Source organism: Dermochelys coriacea, chromosome 1, assembly GCF_009764565.3.
Source record: "Dermochelys coriacea isolate rDerCor1 chromosome 1, rDerCor1.pri.v4, whole genome shotgun sequence".
NCBI classification, from domain to species: domain Eukaryota; kingdom Metazoa; phylum Chordata; order Testudines; family Dermochelyidae; genus Dermochelys; species Dermochelys coriacea.
In genome coordinates, this window is record NC_050068.2 from 249,913,589 (window position 1) to 249,929,861 (window position 16,273).

At 48.7% G+C, this 16,273-nt stretch overlaps 1 long non-coding RNA gene across 1 annotated transcript in view; it reads left to right on the plus strand.

Annotated features, from left to right (window-relative positions):
- The first annotated feature begins 982 nt into the window (after positions 1-982).
- The window catches only part of LOC122457797, a 28,478-nt gene continuing 13,187 nt past the window's right edge, over positions 983-16,273 (plus strand). The window contains exon 1 of the long non-coding RNA XR_006277471.1: positions 983-1,432. This is a non-coding gene — a long non-coding RNA (uncharacterized LOC122457797). The remainder of the gene's footprint in view (positions 1,433-16,273) is intronic.

A 16,273-nucleotide genomic window follows, 5' to 3' on the forward strand; every position in this document is an offset into this window, starting at 1 on the left:
AGATGCTGAAATTTCCTGCCATCCATGTGAAAATGGCAGATAAGGCCTAAACTGCTGTTAGTCACATTTTATTGATGAGACATCGGTTAACCCAGGATCAATCAGTTTTATTAGTCATTCAAGACAGAACACCACAGAAAGGTAAAGGTCACTGTCTGGGGAGCAGATTTGCATCTTCACTTCAGTTTCAAAGTGATTGCAAAAATCACCTGTTTACATATCCTAGTTGTTTACAACAAAATAGGAGGCTACATGAATTACCCAAGATTTACACAGCAATGTTATGTGTCTTATCTTGTTTTGAATATGACATCTCAGAAGTCAGCAAACTTAGAGACATCTTCTCGAGGGAGCTTGGCACAGAGTGCGTGTGGGTTAAGCATCAACAAGATCATTTATCTTATCTGGTCTTTTTGGTATGTCTGTAACTAACACTGAAATTACAACGCTTCACTTTTCCCTATGGTTAAACAGCTTAACATAAGTAAAAAGCATCCTGAGAGGAGCTTAGATGAACACAATTTATAGTTATAATAACAGATGTAATATTATATACAATATTAAATACTGTTAGTCTTTAAGGCACCACTGGACTCCTTGTTTTTTTATGGATACAGACTAACACGATTGCCCCCAATACGATATACAATATTGATATTTGTGTATAATATTAATATTGTACGCGATATTGGCTAACACAGACCTTACAGACTTTCTCCACACATGTTTTGCAAGACAGGCATTTTATATCAAATTCAGTCAAAAACAATTATCTTGTGCCTGGTGTATTGCCTTACCATCACTAGTACAGATAGAGGATTATGTTGTCACCAAAGTGGAAACATTCACATACTTTGCAGCTAGGATGGTGGAACAAGCCAGGACATCGGGAACAAAATCAATAAAGCCAGGAACATATTCAGGAGCTTAAATACAGTCTGGAGATCATCAAAATACAACACCAAAACCAAACTCAAGATTTTTCAGAGGTGCATACTTTCAACACTACTTTATAGTGCAGAATGCTGGGGGATGAGAAAGTATGACATGTCCAAACTGTCTACATTCCATACAACCTGCCTCAGAAAAATCCTCCATATCTTTTGTCCCAGAACAATTTCAAACCAAAATCTATTGACACTGTGCAGCCAAGAGGATCTGAGCACCATCATTGCCAGGAGGCGTTGGAGATGTATCTGTCATGTGCTTTGGATGGAAACTCATTCCATCACCAGAGTAGCAATAAGATGGACACCTGAAGGCAAGCGAAAACAAGGCCGCCCAAAAACAACATGGTGTAGAGCTGTGGAAGCCGAGCTGAAAAACCTGGGGCACAGCTGGGGAACCATTGAAAGACTTGCCAGAAACAGACAGGAGCGGAGGAGCTTCGTCACTGCTCTAAACGCCAGAGGTGTAATAGGAACATTATGATGTGCTACTTTCACAAACCGCAACTGTGTCTTACCCCCTGACAGATTCCCCACATACACAGAACAGAGGTTACACAAAGATTACAATAGCTCCACTACAGTAAAACTTGGTCAAGCCATAGAGCATTATGGGACACTGACTCAGTTTGGTCAACACTGTAAATACTACAAAATATTTTAAAGCAGTGCAAGAGAATGTCAAAGAGCTCTCTGCGAGTATCCCATTGCACTGATCTAGATTCTAAATAGTGGAAATAATGCCATTAATGCAAAGGGGGAACTTCTAGGGGAGACTGGGGAACATATTTCCTTGCATCTCCCCCCCACTCACACCCACCCCAACTTTTATGTCCTACTGAATGTGACTGTAAGACTAATGATTTTTCACTCCTGGTCCCCCATCCCCAACACCACAACTTTTTAAATAGGTTTGCTCCACTGAATTCATTGTTAACATCTGTCTATACAGTAGAGTAACTTAACTGCAGCTGTTATTGTGTCTTTTGATTCACATTCAAAAATCTGTTTTTCTGGGGGCAGGACTGTAGGGGGGATAAAGGGGCCCCTGACATGTCAAGAGATGTGCTGTCAGGGACTCACTTCACACTTCTTCATTTATGCTTTTAAAAAAAAACAAAACACCTCCAGACCTCCAAGATGTTTCATTTACATGTCCCTAAGGAAGACCAGAGACTTTGCCAGCAAAGGAAGAAACGAAAAACAAGACTCCGAGACAGAAAATAATTTATTTCCACAAGACTATGAGCTCCCCTCTGAACATACAGAAATCAGTAATGGCTGCTGCTGACTTGACCTCAGAGAGCTCTCCAGGGACTCCTATGTTGTTTGTAGTAATCCATGTGAGAACACCACAGATCAGGCCAGAGTTGCATCCGTCTGTTAAAATTTAAGGCTATAAATTAGAAAACTGCACTGCTAAAATGACAAAGATTGAGGAGCCTATCAAATGATCTGGAAAAGATTAAAATAAGCAGATAATAAAATTAAAAATCTTGAAAATGCTTGGGCTTAAAAATAATAGGTGCTGCAGAGGAACATCAAGGCAAAAAGTCCTAGCTATTTAAGCCAAAAGGAACCAGTCTCGCTTTATGCATAACACAGGCTGTAGAATTTTACACAGTGGTTCCTGCAACAAGACGGTTGAGCCAGGGCACATCTTATAACGATATTCAATCTTCAGTTAAAGACTGCAATTGATGGGGAATCTACCATACCACTAGGTAAATTGTGTGATGCAGTAAACCAGCTCTACTAATTATCCTCAGAGTTAAAAATGTGTGTTTTATTTCTAATCTGAATTTGTCTAGCTGTAGCTTTCAACCACTAGATACCAGTGTGCCTGTTTTGGGGGGGGATAAAGAGCCTTCTACTGTCAGAAATCTTCTCGTCATGGAGGTACTTACAAACCCTTATCAATCCCCTCTTAACTTTCTCTTGTTAAGTCAACTAGACTGAGGGTATGTCTAAACTGAAATTAAAAAAAGGGGAAAAAAAGACCCACCGCAATGAGTCTCAGAGCTTGGGTCAACTGATTCAGGCTCGAAGGGCTAAAAATAGCAATGAAGACATCTGGGATTGGATTGCAGCCCAGGCTCTGAGACCCTTCCCCCTCTCTAGGTTACAGAGCCTGTGCTTCTGCCCAAACCAAATGTCTACGCTGCTATTCTTAGCCCTGTAATGTGAGCCTGTAAGCTAGAGCCCGAGTCAGTTGTCCCAAGCTCTGAGACTTGCCACCACAGGTGGTGGGTTTTTTTGGTTTTGTTTTTTGGTTTTTTGCTGGGTAGACATACCCTGAACTTCTTCAGTTTCTCACTGTAAAACAGGCTTTCCAAAGGACAATTGGATTTGTAACCAAGCTAATTACTAAGATAATGGGGGGAAAATGCTTTTATGTACATCTAGACAGTGGTGAGAGCACATAAACACCTTTCTCTGAAAACACGAAGACAGACCCCATACTGTCGTCAGGGAAATGGTGAGTTATGAGAAACAAAAGTAACTTTTTAGCACATGGTAGGCATCATGGAAAATTCACCCAAGAGGGAAAAATTCCTTCTACATCTTCCCAAAGATGAGTTTTGAGATCAGTAAGAGAAGTGGTAAATATCCTGTGAGAGAGAGATTCAAGCTACTCTTTTACTTCCACTTAAGCTCAGATGTCATCGTAAGTTCAGAATGGTGGAGGATGCTGAATACTACATATGTTCTCAGTTATTATGTGTCCCCCCTCCCGCCCGCACCATATCTGAGCACTTCACAATTGGAATGGCATTTATCCTCACAACACCCTGTGCCATAGGACAGTGTTAATACCCCCAACTTGGAGATGGTGACCCAAGGCCCAGAGAGAGACTTCATGACTCCTCCAAGGTCACCCAGAAAGCCCATGTCACAGCAGGGAATTGAAGCTGTGAGCTGAAGCTGTGTGTATCCTGAGTCCCAGGCTGGTGCCCTAACCATTGGACCAGCCTTCCTCTCTTACTTATGTTTGATAATAAATAGTGAGACTCATAGCTGTCACGTTCTGTGCAGTTTCATTTGTGATATTTCTCACGAGTGAGAACAAACCACTTTGGTCCCAGTTGAGCAAAGCACTTCAGCCCATGCTTTCCTTGAAGCATTTGAGTATTCCTTTGACTTTAGTGGAACTACTCACATGCTTAACTTTAGGCATGTGCTTAAAATTAAGTTTGAGCTGAAGTGCTTTGCTGAAATGGGACCTATTTCCCCCTTTGGTTTCCTCCTTCCCCTCCCCGCCTGCACAATGGGAGCAGATATAGGGGGATGCAGGAGCAATCACTTCACACTTTCAGAATCAGGTAGCAGGGCTGGAGGAAACAGAGGGAGCTGGGGAAAAGTTTTGCTAGTTAAAATTCTTCATGTAGGATCCTGGTCTGTCCAGAGGATAAGAGCTAACTCATTTAAACTTTATTCTTCTGGATATAGATCTTCTGCAACAATGAATGACTAATGCTGGGACATAATGAATGGGTATACAAAAGGAGGGTAAAATATAGTGAGACACTATTTGTGGGAAATGCTGAGTATCCCATGTTTTAGAAATGTGTGCCAAGTAATGGAAAGGAACAGTACAAGAGGCGGGGCTGCGGGTAACAAGAGATAAAGAACAAGACCAGAAGATTTTGGCTGGACTGAGGACTAAACTTTGGCTGAACTAAGGACTAATGATATAAGCAGCACCTGAGAGTCTTTACTACCACAAGATAATGGAACCCAAAGATAAGAATGATGAGAACATTGGGTGATAAACAACAGAAAAGGAATAAACAAGTGCTGTATATATATTGCTGTGGGAAGGGAAATAAAGTGCTTTTTACCAGCAACTGTTTCAGTTGTCCTGTGAGCCAGCCTGCTAGCAGCAACAAATGGTGACCCCGACGTGATAGAATTCTGTGAATTTGGTACCACGGACAGAGGAAGAAATAGCAGGGACCACCGCTGCCGGTGTCCTCCGTTCAGGTGAGGGACCGGGACGCCCAAGAGGCGGGGGAGCTCCCACTGAAAGGTGAGCGGCGGGGAATATCTCTCATAATGGGAGCAGCAGCATCAGCAGATGAGCAGGCCGTGTTTAAGGTCTTAAGCAATCTGCTTAATAACCAGGGAGAAAAATTTTCCCCAGAAGCTCTGCAAAAATTGCTTCGGTGGGGAAAGCGACGGGGTTTCCTGGTTAATGCAAAGAATGTGTTTGACTCCTCGGTGTGGAAAACAGTGGGGGAAGACCTGTGGGACTTTGTGGGGGTCGGAAATAAAGAAGCTGCTGCCTTGAGCCCTATCTGGCGGACTGTTCATCGAGCCGTTACCACCGCAGCGGCTCAGGCAGGGGCGCGTATTGCATTACGCAAGGCATTAGAATCATCAGCGAAAGGGGCCTTCACGGTAGGAGCGAAAGACTTTTTTGGTAAAACAACGCCTATGATTTCTTTGGCGCCGTTGGACCCCAGTGAGGTACCGTTGCCCTTGGAGGATGACGACTCAGATCATGGCGAACCGATGGCCGTGGATCAGCCAGTGTCAGGGGAATCGTCATCGGGCAATCCAAAGAACCCGTTACAAGGGGGGTCAGGATTGCCGCCCGCGGTTGTGCCACCAGCCCCTCCCCGACACGTTCGGATTACTGACTTGCCTAAAACTGGAGAGTTTGATAACTTGACGCAGGACCAGATAATTCGGTGGTTATATAAGGAAGGTATTGCAGCCCAACAGATGATGGATGAGCTGGATAGAAAGGAAAACAGACTGCAAGGATCGTCACGATCGCATCTGCTACAACAGCTTCAAGAGCACGGCATACCTGACCCCTCACGTTTGCCCCATATTTGTAGGTTGTGTGGGTATTATGGTTGTACAGAGCACCTCACTCCCGAGGGAGAGTTGCGACCGACAGCAGAGGAAGAATATTGCAAAATTTATGCCCCCGCTACGCAACCGGTTCAACCAAAAGTGAAACCTCCGCCACCTACGTGTTCTTCAATTGGACGAGGGCAAGAAGAACGGGGGACGGGGGTGATTTGGAGGGATGGGGGGGGGAGCGGGATCTCCTGACCCAATTAAGCGCTGGCATGGATTGATAAAGGATGCTATAATTGAAGGGGAATTTTTGGATGCCATGCCGGCTACTTTCCCGGTATCGGTATCAAGGGAGGTGGTTAAATGTTGGGTCCTGTTAGACTGGAAATTGATGAGGGAGGCTCAAAAAGCTATTGTGGCGTACGGCTTGAAAAATCCGTATGTACAAGGGTTATTAGAACAAATATTCTCGGGGCAAGCGATGTGTCCCTTTGACGCCCAGAAATTTGCAGATATGTTGTTAACACCCACACAGAGATTATTATGGAAGGATTCATGGAGAAAGAAGGCTGAGCACGTGGCAGTGCTTAATTTAGATAGACCCCAGGATGACCCTCTCAATGTAGCAAATATAGACATGTTGTTGGGACAGGGGCAATTTGAAGAGCCTCAGCTACAGGTGCGATTGGTACCCCAAATATTACAACAGTCTCAACTTCTAGCATTGGAGGTATTCAAAGAGCTCCCTGATTTGGGCACCCCTTCACCCCCTTATTTAAAGGTCACACAGGGAGCGGGCGAATCTTTTGCCCTTTTTTTGGACCACCTGAGGACGGCATTGGATAGGGCCCCTAATTTAACACCAGACGCCAGATCAGCATTGGGGGTAGATTTAGCCCTTCAAAATGCTAACCCCACGTGTAAGAAGATTTTGGTGACCTTACCAAAATCGGCCTCCCTAGTCGACATGATTTGAAGCCTGCACTCGTGCTCCTTTGGTGGAGGAGGAGGAGAAGGCAAAGATTCATGCACGCGCCTTGGCGGTAGCCTTGGATACCTCCAAGTCGAATTGGCGTAGAGGAAGGGAGGGGGCGTGTTATCAGTGTGGAAAGATGGGTCATTTAAAATGGGATTGCCCCAAGAAAAGAGGTCAGCCACAAAACAATGCACTTCCCTCCCCATTTCCTGGGACATGTAATCGATGTGAAAAATTTGGTCATAAAGCTACTGAGTGTCACTCCCAGTTTAAAAAAGATGGGACCCCTTTGTCGGGGTCGGGAAACGCCTTGCGGAGCGCCAGCCGGCAGGGCATGAGGACAAACAATACGCTGGCTGCTTGGACAGCCTCCGCGGGGCAACTTCCGGCAGTGCCGGAGTTGATTTGGCCACCGCCGCCGACGTCTCCCTAGAGAATGATAGGGTGACGCTCGTTCCATCGGTGGCATCTGGACCGTTGGGGCATGGGTTAAGCGCATTGTTAATAGGTAGATCATCCGCCTCCTTACAGGGGCTTTTTGTGCTTCCAGGGCTAATTGATGCTGATTATAGAAGGAACATTGGGATTATGGTACGAGCTATATGCCCGCCTATTACAATAATGGCCGGAACCAAAATTGCACAATTAATACCCTTTCGTGCGAATGTTCCTGTGAAGTCATCCCAGATAAGAGGAACTGGGGACTTCGGGTCGTCCAGTCAGGTAGACCCAACACCACTAACAACGGCATTTGTTTTGTCAGTGGGACAAGATCGTCCCACTAGATTAGTTCAGTTTAAGGGCCCAGATGGTGATTCTTTCGAGCATCAGGTCCTTATCGATACTGGGGCAGATGTGACGGTGTTGCCCCTGCAGGGTTGGCCAGTTACATGGCCACTTCGACCGGTAACCACACCTCTTCAGGGCATTGGCGGACAGCGTGAGCCCATGCTAAGTGAATTTTTTATTGACATTATTGACGCTGCTGATAATGCATTGAAGGGGTCAGTCCGCCCTTACCTTGTTGATACAACTATTTGGCTGTTGGGGAGGGATTGCTGGAGTCAATGGGGGGTGGTGATCAGCTCCCCCCCTTTCTACTAGCGGCCACTGAGGAGCGGCCAACCCTGGCATTGGAATGGAAATCCGATGAGCCGATTTGGGTTGCTCAGTGGCCGCTGCCAACAGAAAAACTTGCCGCATTAACAAAACTAGTAGAGGAGCAAGTACGTCTTGACCATCTAGAACCCTCAGTTAGTCCATGGAATACACCTGTATTTACTATCCTAAAGAAATCAGGAAAATGGCGTTTGCTCCAAGATCTGCGTGCCATTAATGCTATTATGGTCGACATGGGTGCTTTACAGCCCGGTTTACCTGCCCCATCCATGCTCCCATCGGGGTGGCCATTACTAATCATTGACCTGAAGGATTGTTATTTTACTATTCCATTACACCCGAGAGACAGAGAGCGCTTTGCTTTCTCTATTCCGATGGTAAATCGTGAAGCACCCTCCGTACGGTATCAGTGGAAGGTTTTGCCCCAAGGAATGAAAAATTCCCCTACCATCTGCCAGCTCTTCGTTGCATGGGCAATACGCCCAATCCGAGTGAAATATCCCCAGTGGAAAATATATCATTACATGGATGATCTTTTATTTGCGGCACCCGTAGCTTTTGAACCCATGATTATAACACAGATCACCTCCACGTTAGCAGAAGCTGGTCTGTTTGTGGCCCCAGAAAAGGTTCAGACTGAAGCCCCTTTTTTGTATTTGGGACTTCGGATCACTGACTGCACCGTACGCCCCCAGCAGTTGAAAATCTCTCCTCATGTTCGCACACTGTATGATGCACAGAAACTGCTAGGTGAACTGCAATGGCTTCGCCCCCTTTGTGGCATCACTAATCAGGATATAATTCCTCTTCTTCCCTTATTAGAAGGGGGGAGAGCCCCTGGAGATAAACGACAACTGTCGGTTCTACAGAAGCAAGCATTACAACGAATAGGACAGAAGGTGGGGGAGGGTTATTCCGGGAGATATCGGGAAAACTTACCCTTTGTGGTAGCAGTCTTTAGCCTAGATGCAGTATTGGAAGCGCTATTATTTCAGTGGGATACAAGGGATAAAGACCCCCTAGTCGGTTTGGAATGGATATTTCCACCGTATAAAAATGTGTGTATGGTAACTTCCAGAATTGAAGCAATAGCCATGCTAATAGTGCAAGCGCGGAAAAGAGTATCCGTAATGACAGGAAATGATCCGCATCAGATTTTGTTGCCATTTTCAAAAACGATGATTACACATCTGTTGATGTATGACACTGTTTTGCTGTTGCCCTAGCAAATTATCAGGGACAATTGAGTTGTCATTATCCTCCCCACCGCCTGTTTTCTTCCCCGTTGCAGTTGGAAAAACACCTTATGAGACAGGAGAATCCAGTGACAGGAATAACAGTATTTACCGATGCGGCGGGGTGAACAGGGAGAGCAGGGGTAGTCTGGTGGGATGGACATACTTGGGCCCATAAGAAGGTTATTAGTGAGGGGTCGGTACAGATATTAGAACTCCTAGCTATACTTTTGGCATTTGATCACTGGAACCAAGAATTGCTCAACGTGATGAGCGATTCTAAGTATGCCGTGGGGTTAGTAAACAGGTTGGAGAGAGCTATGCTGGGAAAGGTTCATAATCCAGCATTGCAACAGATACTCTTGCGCCTTTGGCATCGACTCAATGAAAGAAGGTATCCATACTTTGTAGGCCATATAAGGAGCCATACTGGCCTGCCTGGATACTTAAGCACGGGCAACGATCAGGTGGATGCACTGGTGGGATCCGTGGTAGTACCCAATCGGTTTGAGCAAGCTCGCCTGTCTCATGGATTTTTCCATCAATCAGCGAAAGCCCTAGCGCGACAATTCTCTCTACCTATATCCCAAACCCGAAGTATTGTAGCCTCTTGCTCAGAATGTAATAGGTTGACACCCACCTTTCCCGCCGGGGTTAATCCCCGAGGTCTAGAGGCTTTAACATTATGGCAGTCAGATGTCACCCAATATAACCAATTCGGAAAGCAGAAATACATCCATGTGTCAGTAGACATCTTCTCTGGAGTTATCTGGGCTACACCCCACGTGTCCACGGGCAGTAAGGAAGTGATAAAACATTGGCAGGCATGTTTTGCTGCATTAGGGGTGCCCCGATCAATAAAAACAGATAATGGAGCTGGGTATGTGGCCAGGCGCACCGCAACCTTTTTGCAAATGTGGGGGATAACACACAAAACAGGGGTGCCAGGCAATTCGACAGGCCAGGCTATTATTGAACGATCTCATGGTACTTTGAAAGGAATGTTGGATAAGCAGGCACAAACTGGACAGGATGCAGTAGTTCAGACACCAGCTGGGCGATTAGCTAAAGCGGTATATGTCCTTAATTGGTTGCAACCTAGTAGTGCTGATAACAATCATGTTCCAATGCAAAGACATCTAGGAAGTATTGGGATAGAACATGAGCAGAAGAAACCTAAGGTGAAATGGTTTGATTATGCCTCTCAACAATAGAAGGGGCCAGCACAATTGCTAACCTGGGGACGGGGTTATGCTTGTGTCTCCCTTGATGAGGGTCCTCGGTGGCTAAGTGGGTGCAGCCGTGGCTACAGCAACCTCGCTCGGCCTTGAACCCAGCGCCTGGAGAACAAGATCCCGCGCTTGGAGGGGAAGCATCAGAGGAGGTTGTGCTTGTGGCCATATCCTGTTTATTTCCAGAGTGAGGATGTGGGTTATCGATATTGTTATAGTGTTATTGCTTGGGTTACAGGGGGGACTCCTTGTACCCCTACGCGTGCGAATGACGTATAACCTATGGAACGCCTAGCATTAATAGCCAATGTCACACACTTTTGTATGTCTGATTCTGTGGCAGCCGGGGAACTACTGGGCACTTGTCTTGTGCCCATATGTCATCATCCCGAAGAAACTGGCAGTCACACCATGCTTGCAGCTTATGCCAATTTGTCTTTACAGTATTCGAATATGGCAAATTGGGGCCCCGCCAATTACTCCTTGCCCCCTGGGACCCTATCTTTACATACCCCGTACCCAGCCGGGGGCAAATAATGTAACGTGTGCGCGAGTGGTTAATTGCACACGCGCAAAAGTACCCATGGGCTGCCAAACCGTAAGTGCCCCCCTTTTGAATTGTACTAATGCGGTTAATGTTTTTTTTAATTATGGACATATTATTTTGCCGTATGGTTGGTTTTTTACCTGCGGCGAACGAACCTTTAGTTATATTCCTGCCAATCTAAGTCATAATACCTTGTGCTGTCTTAGCCGAATGACCCTTTTGTTGCCTGGAAAGAATCAGCAGCGAAATCGGCGAAGCACGGCCCTGCAAAATACGTGTTCCGCTGATGTTACCTTATATAGTCACTCAGAATATTTGGCTTTGATGAATGCCGTTGCAGGCATTCCTGGCTTTGCAACTTATTACACGGTGCAAACTTTGAATGCATTAGCTTGTTTGCTGTTAAAGCGCTTAATGCTACATCACAGGCAATTGCTCTTTTAAGTATGGAACAACAGGAATTAAGAGATGCCATTTTAGATAATCGAGCTGCGATTGATTTTCTATTGCTTAAGTATCCCTGGTGTTGCTATTATGGAAAATGCTTTTAATTTAGAGAAATTAGTGTGTTGGAGTATTAAACAGTTTAATCTAATTTTTGAAATATTAACTGAGTTATTAATTGACGTAGATAGCATTTGCCATGCAGTTTTGTATAATAGTGCTGCGGGTGAATTTTTGTTATTAGCACATGGACACGGATGTGAAGATTTTGAGGGTATGTGTTGTGTTAATTTGTCAGATCATTCTCACTCTGTTCATGAATTATTTGCAAAGTTAGAACACAATATGGATAACATCATTACAGCACACTCTTTTATTAATTGGTATCTGTATTGGTATAATTTGTTTGTGTGGTCCATATATAGTTCAATGTATGCATTGGGGAATGTCACGGATGATTCAAGCTGCTTTTAAACAAAAAGGGGGAGATGTGGGAAATACTGAGTATCAGATGTTTTAGAAATGTGTGCCAAGTAATGGAAAGGAACAGTACAAGAGGCGGGGCTGCGGGTAACAAGAGATAAAGAACAAGGCCAGAAGATTTTGGCTGGACTGAGGACTAAACTTTGGCTGAACTAAGGACTAATGATATAAGCAGCACCTGAGAGTCTTTACTACCACAAGATAATGGAACCCAAAGATAAGAATGATGAGAACTTTGGGTGATAAACAACAGAAAAGGAATAAACAAGTGCTGTATATATATTGCTGTGGGAAGGGAAATAAAGTGCTTTTTACCAGCAACTGTTTCAGTTGTCCTGTGAGCCAGCCTGCTAGCAGCAACAACTATTAAGAAACCTCCTGTGCTTAAACTCTCTTCTTCTGAAAGTGGTATCCAATTCAGTGCAATAATACAGTAGTTTGTCTTCTGGTGAACATGTGTGACAGAGTGCTGAGAGCCAGTAGTCGACCCAGCACTCTGATCATTTAAGCATTAATTAACTCCACCAGTAAAGGTCTGATGGGGAAGGGAAGTATATAATTGCCTACACAGAGTGGGGGCTGATAAACTAAGCAGTTAATTATCCCACCATCTGGGGAGACTAATTAAAAACACAGGAAGGAAGTGTAAAGGAGGGAAGATTAGCAGACCCCAGAGAAAGATACGTCTCAGGGTGGTGAGAGCTCTTCCTTCTGAGGATTAGGGAAAGCTGTAAATAGACTTGCTGCCCAGGAGTGTGATGGTGTTTTGGTGAAGGTAATACATAAAACTCATAGAGGTGATAACCATTGTGACAAAGCTCTGTCCTTGCCTCTGTGGGTCCCACATTTCCTGACAGATTTCACTAGCCTCAGAGGCTCACAGTGACCCTCCACATAACCCTTCTTTCTCTAGAGAAAAGGGTCACAGTCTACTGAGCCATTTCATCATAAGCCAGCGAGGGAGGTGAGGAGAAGTTATCCTTCCTTGCACAGTCTCTGTTATCTCCCAGTCTCAGTGATTAATCAGGGGCAAAGTGGAGGGGGTGGGGGGGAAAGCCCAGGCCCATCCTCTACTCCAGGCTCCAGCCCAGGGACCCTAATAGTATCAGCTATGGTAGCTGACCTTTTAGAAACATGACCTATACAATTCCCTGGGCTACTCCCCCCCCCCAACAGCAGCCCTCACTTCCTCAAGCTCCACTTCACCCTTATCTCAGGGCCTCCTTACTTGTGCCTGATGTGGTGTGTACTACTCAGCCTCTCCAACCGCGCAATTTCTTCCCACAGCTCCTGACATGCACACCCACCTGACTGACTGGGAGGCTTTTAACTAGTTTCAGCCAGCCCCTGATTGGCTTCAGGTGTCCCCATCAACATAGCCTTCTCCCTGCCTTCTGGAAAGTTCTTAATTGACCCTAGGTGTCTTAATTGACCTGGAGCAGCTGCCATTTCACTTATCTTAGTACCAGCGATTTGTTTAGCCTGGAGCGAATCTCTCTCTCTCTCTCTCCCCCACTGCTCTCCCATAGCCTTCTAGCTTGGAGGGAGGTGGGAAGCTGCTACTCCTGCTGCTGGGCGCTGAGCTCTCCCTGCTGCTCCAGCTGCTCCCCTGGCTGGGCCAGACAGCCCCCATTCTCTGCTACTTGGCTGCTGGACCCCCCCACGCTTGGGTGCTACTACTGCTCCAACTGCAGCCCCGGAGTGGAGGGGGCTGCTAGCCAGAGAGGAGGAGTGAGGGACCCCTACCACTGCTGTTGTGGACACCACCACCATCACCACCACCTGAGAGGGGTCCTTTCTGCGTGCCTGGACCACCTCCTGGAGTTCCTGGAGCTGCTGCTGCTGTGGAATCTGTTGCCTGCAGCTGCTGAAGCCTGAGGAGGAGAAGAAGAGGACCATCTGCCAGTGGGGCAGCACCTAGAGACTTTGCAGACCACCGTGGAGGGGGCCTAAGACTGAGTAATTTTCAAACTGTGCTCTTGTGGTGGGGGTTTTGACTGTGTTTGTAGGGACACAGGGGGTGTGGCGTGGAGCTGCCCCCCAATCCATCTGTGTGTCCCCCCAATCCCCACCACTACTACCACCCTCACTACTCCCTCCACCACCCCCACTGGCTGTATACCATCTGCCTCAGCTCCTGCCTCTGGACTCAGCTGCTTGCTTGGCTTGCCGTGCCCTATTTCCACCCTTTGGGCCAGAAGCAGCAGCCAGCCTAAAAAGACTGGTGCAAGTGCACGTGGGCACATGTGCCCCCCCCCAGACTGCCTACCCCCCAGCTTTGCCCTTTACTACCTGCCCCATTTGCCACTCATAGCTTTGCCCCCTCTTTTGCCCCAGCCCCCCTTACTAGCTTCAGTTTGTTTGCCTGCCCCGCCCATTTCCTTCTGCAGCCTTTATTTGTTTGCCCCACCCCAGCCTCTGAAGCTAGCCCCTTGGTTTCCCTGTTCTACCTCCAGACCGCTTAGCCCTTTGCTCTGTGTGCCCATGCCCCCTCCCATGTGCTTGTGCAACTCCCCATTTTAGTTTCAACCCTTTTCACTGCACCCCAAATGTTGTTGTATCCCTCCCTCCCCTAGTGCACCAAGAGGAGCCGGAATTCCACCTTGTGTCGGTGACTGACCCCTAACCCCTGATTGCCCCCCATCCAGCCCACCCCTTTTGGCGCCCTCCTCCCCTGCCTGCAGCCTAGCGGGGAGGAGTGGTCGACCAGCTTCCCCTCTCCCCTCCTCCTTCTGGTGTCTCTCCTTCCCTCCCTGCTCATGATGGAGGGGGATGAGATGGGTGGGGCTCCTCCAGCAGCCCCAGGTACCCCTCCCCCACCTGCCCCTCTGTCACCCCCCCAAGCCTCTACCTCCGCTGCCGAACCATCTACCACCGCCCCCGCTGGGGCACCAGCAGCGACAGGCACCGGGGTGACTTCCACTGCTGCCACGTCTCTCACCCCCTCAGATTCGGGGGGACACCCCCCAGCCGGCGGGAAGGGCCAGGGGAAGAAGAAAGAGAAGGGCCCTGCTAAGAAGACCAGGCCCTCCATGGCAGGGGCTGCACCCAATACTCCGGCCCCACAGCCGGCTGGGGCATCCCTCCCCGCTGTTCCCTCCACCAGCTCTGCGGGTGTCCCTCCCCCGGCCCCCAGGGCGTAAGCCCAGGTGGCGGCAGCCCTCCCGCCTGCTGCTACGTCATCTCTCCTGCCTACGGCCTCCACTACCATCTATAGGGTCCGGGGCCCCTTTCCCACCATAACCAGGAAGCACGGCGTCAGTTGCTTCCTGGTGCCCGCCTCGCCCCACATGGAGACCTATGTGCGGGCGTTGGCGAGGGTGGTGGGGCCCACGGCCATTGTGGCGGCCTCCAAAATGTATGGCAAGGTCGTCTTCTTCTTAACATCGGAGGCCGCCGCCCAGGAGGCGGTGGAGAAGGGCCTGGTGGTGGGGGGCGTGTTTGTCCCCTTGGAGCCGCTAGAGGACCTGGGCGTCCGCCTGGTCCTGACCTCCGTCCCTCCCTTTCTCCCCAATGCCGCCCTGTTACCCGCCCTCTCTACCTTGAGGAAGCCCATCTCTGTCATCAGCCCTCTCTCGTTGGGCTGCAAAGACCCTGCCCTCTGTCACGTCCTCTCGTTCCGCCGGCAAGTGCAGCTTCAATTGCCGCCGGCAGCGTGTGACGGAGAGGCGCTGGAGGGGTCCTTCTTAGTCCCCCACCAGGGGGCCCGTTACCGGGTGCATTATTCCACGGGGGAGGTCCGGTGCTACCTCTGCCAGGCGATGGGGCACGTCCGGAGGGACTGCCCTTTGGCCCGGCAAGGAGGGGCATCCGGGACCCCCGAGCCCTGGCAGGGCACTGACCCCATCATCGCCGGCACCCCTGGCTGCCCGGCGCACGAAACCACCCCTCCTCCTTCCCAGTCCACCATTGCTCCTGCTCGGGCCCAAGGGGCACCTCCCCAACTATGCCCAGACGAGCGGGAGAGCCCCGCCCCCGCTGCTTGCAATCTGGCGGGGCCTGTGGAGGAGGGTGTGACAGGGACACTGCCGGGCATGGGAGAGGGCCCGCCCCAAGGGGAATCTTCCCTCCCTTGTGCTGCCCCACCATTACCCCCTCGAATCCCTGACCCATCGCCTCTGCCCCCTGACTCAATCCCTGCTAGCCAGCCCCCGAATGATGCCATGGAGGGCTGGGCCCTAGTCCAGGGGAAGCGGGGCAAGCAGAAGGCTCGAGCTCCGCTCCTTTCATCTGACGCGGAGGCCCCCTGGAAGACCTGGAAGGGGGGCACCGATGCCGAGCCTTCCGCTCTACCCACGGGTGTGTTCCACCCACCAGAGCCGGCTGGGGATGACATGGCAGCACTGGAAGGCAGTATCTCCCCTCCACGGGAGTCCCTCCCCTCCAAGACTCCCGAGGCACCATCTGAAACCCCAGTGTGCCCCAAAACAATCGTCGCATCAGGTGCCAGTGGGGAGCATCCCGGGGTGGCGGAAAAG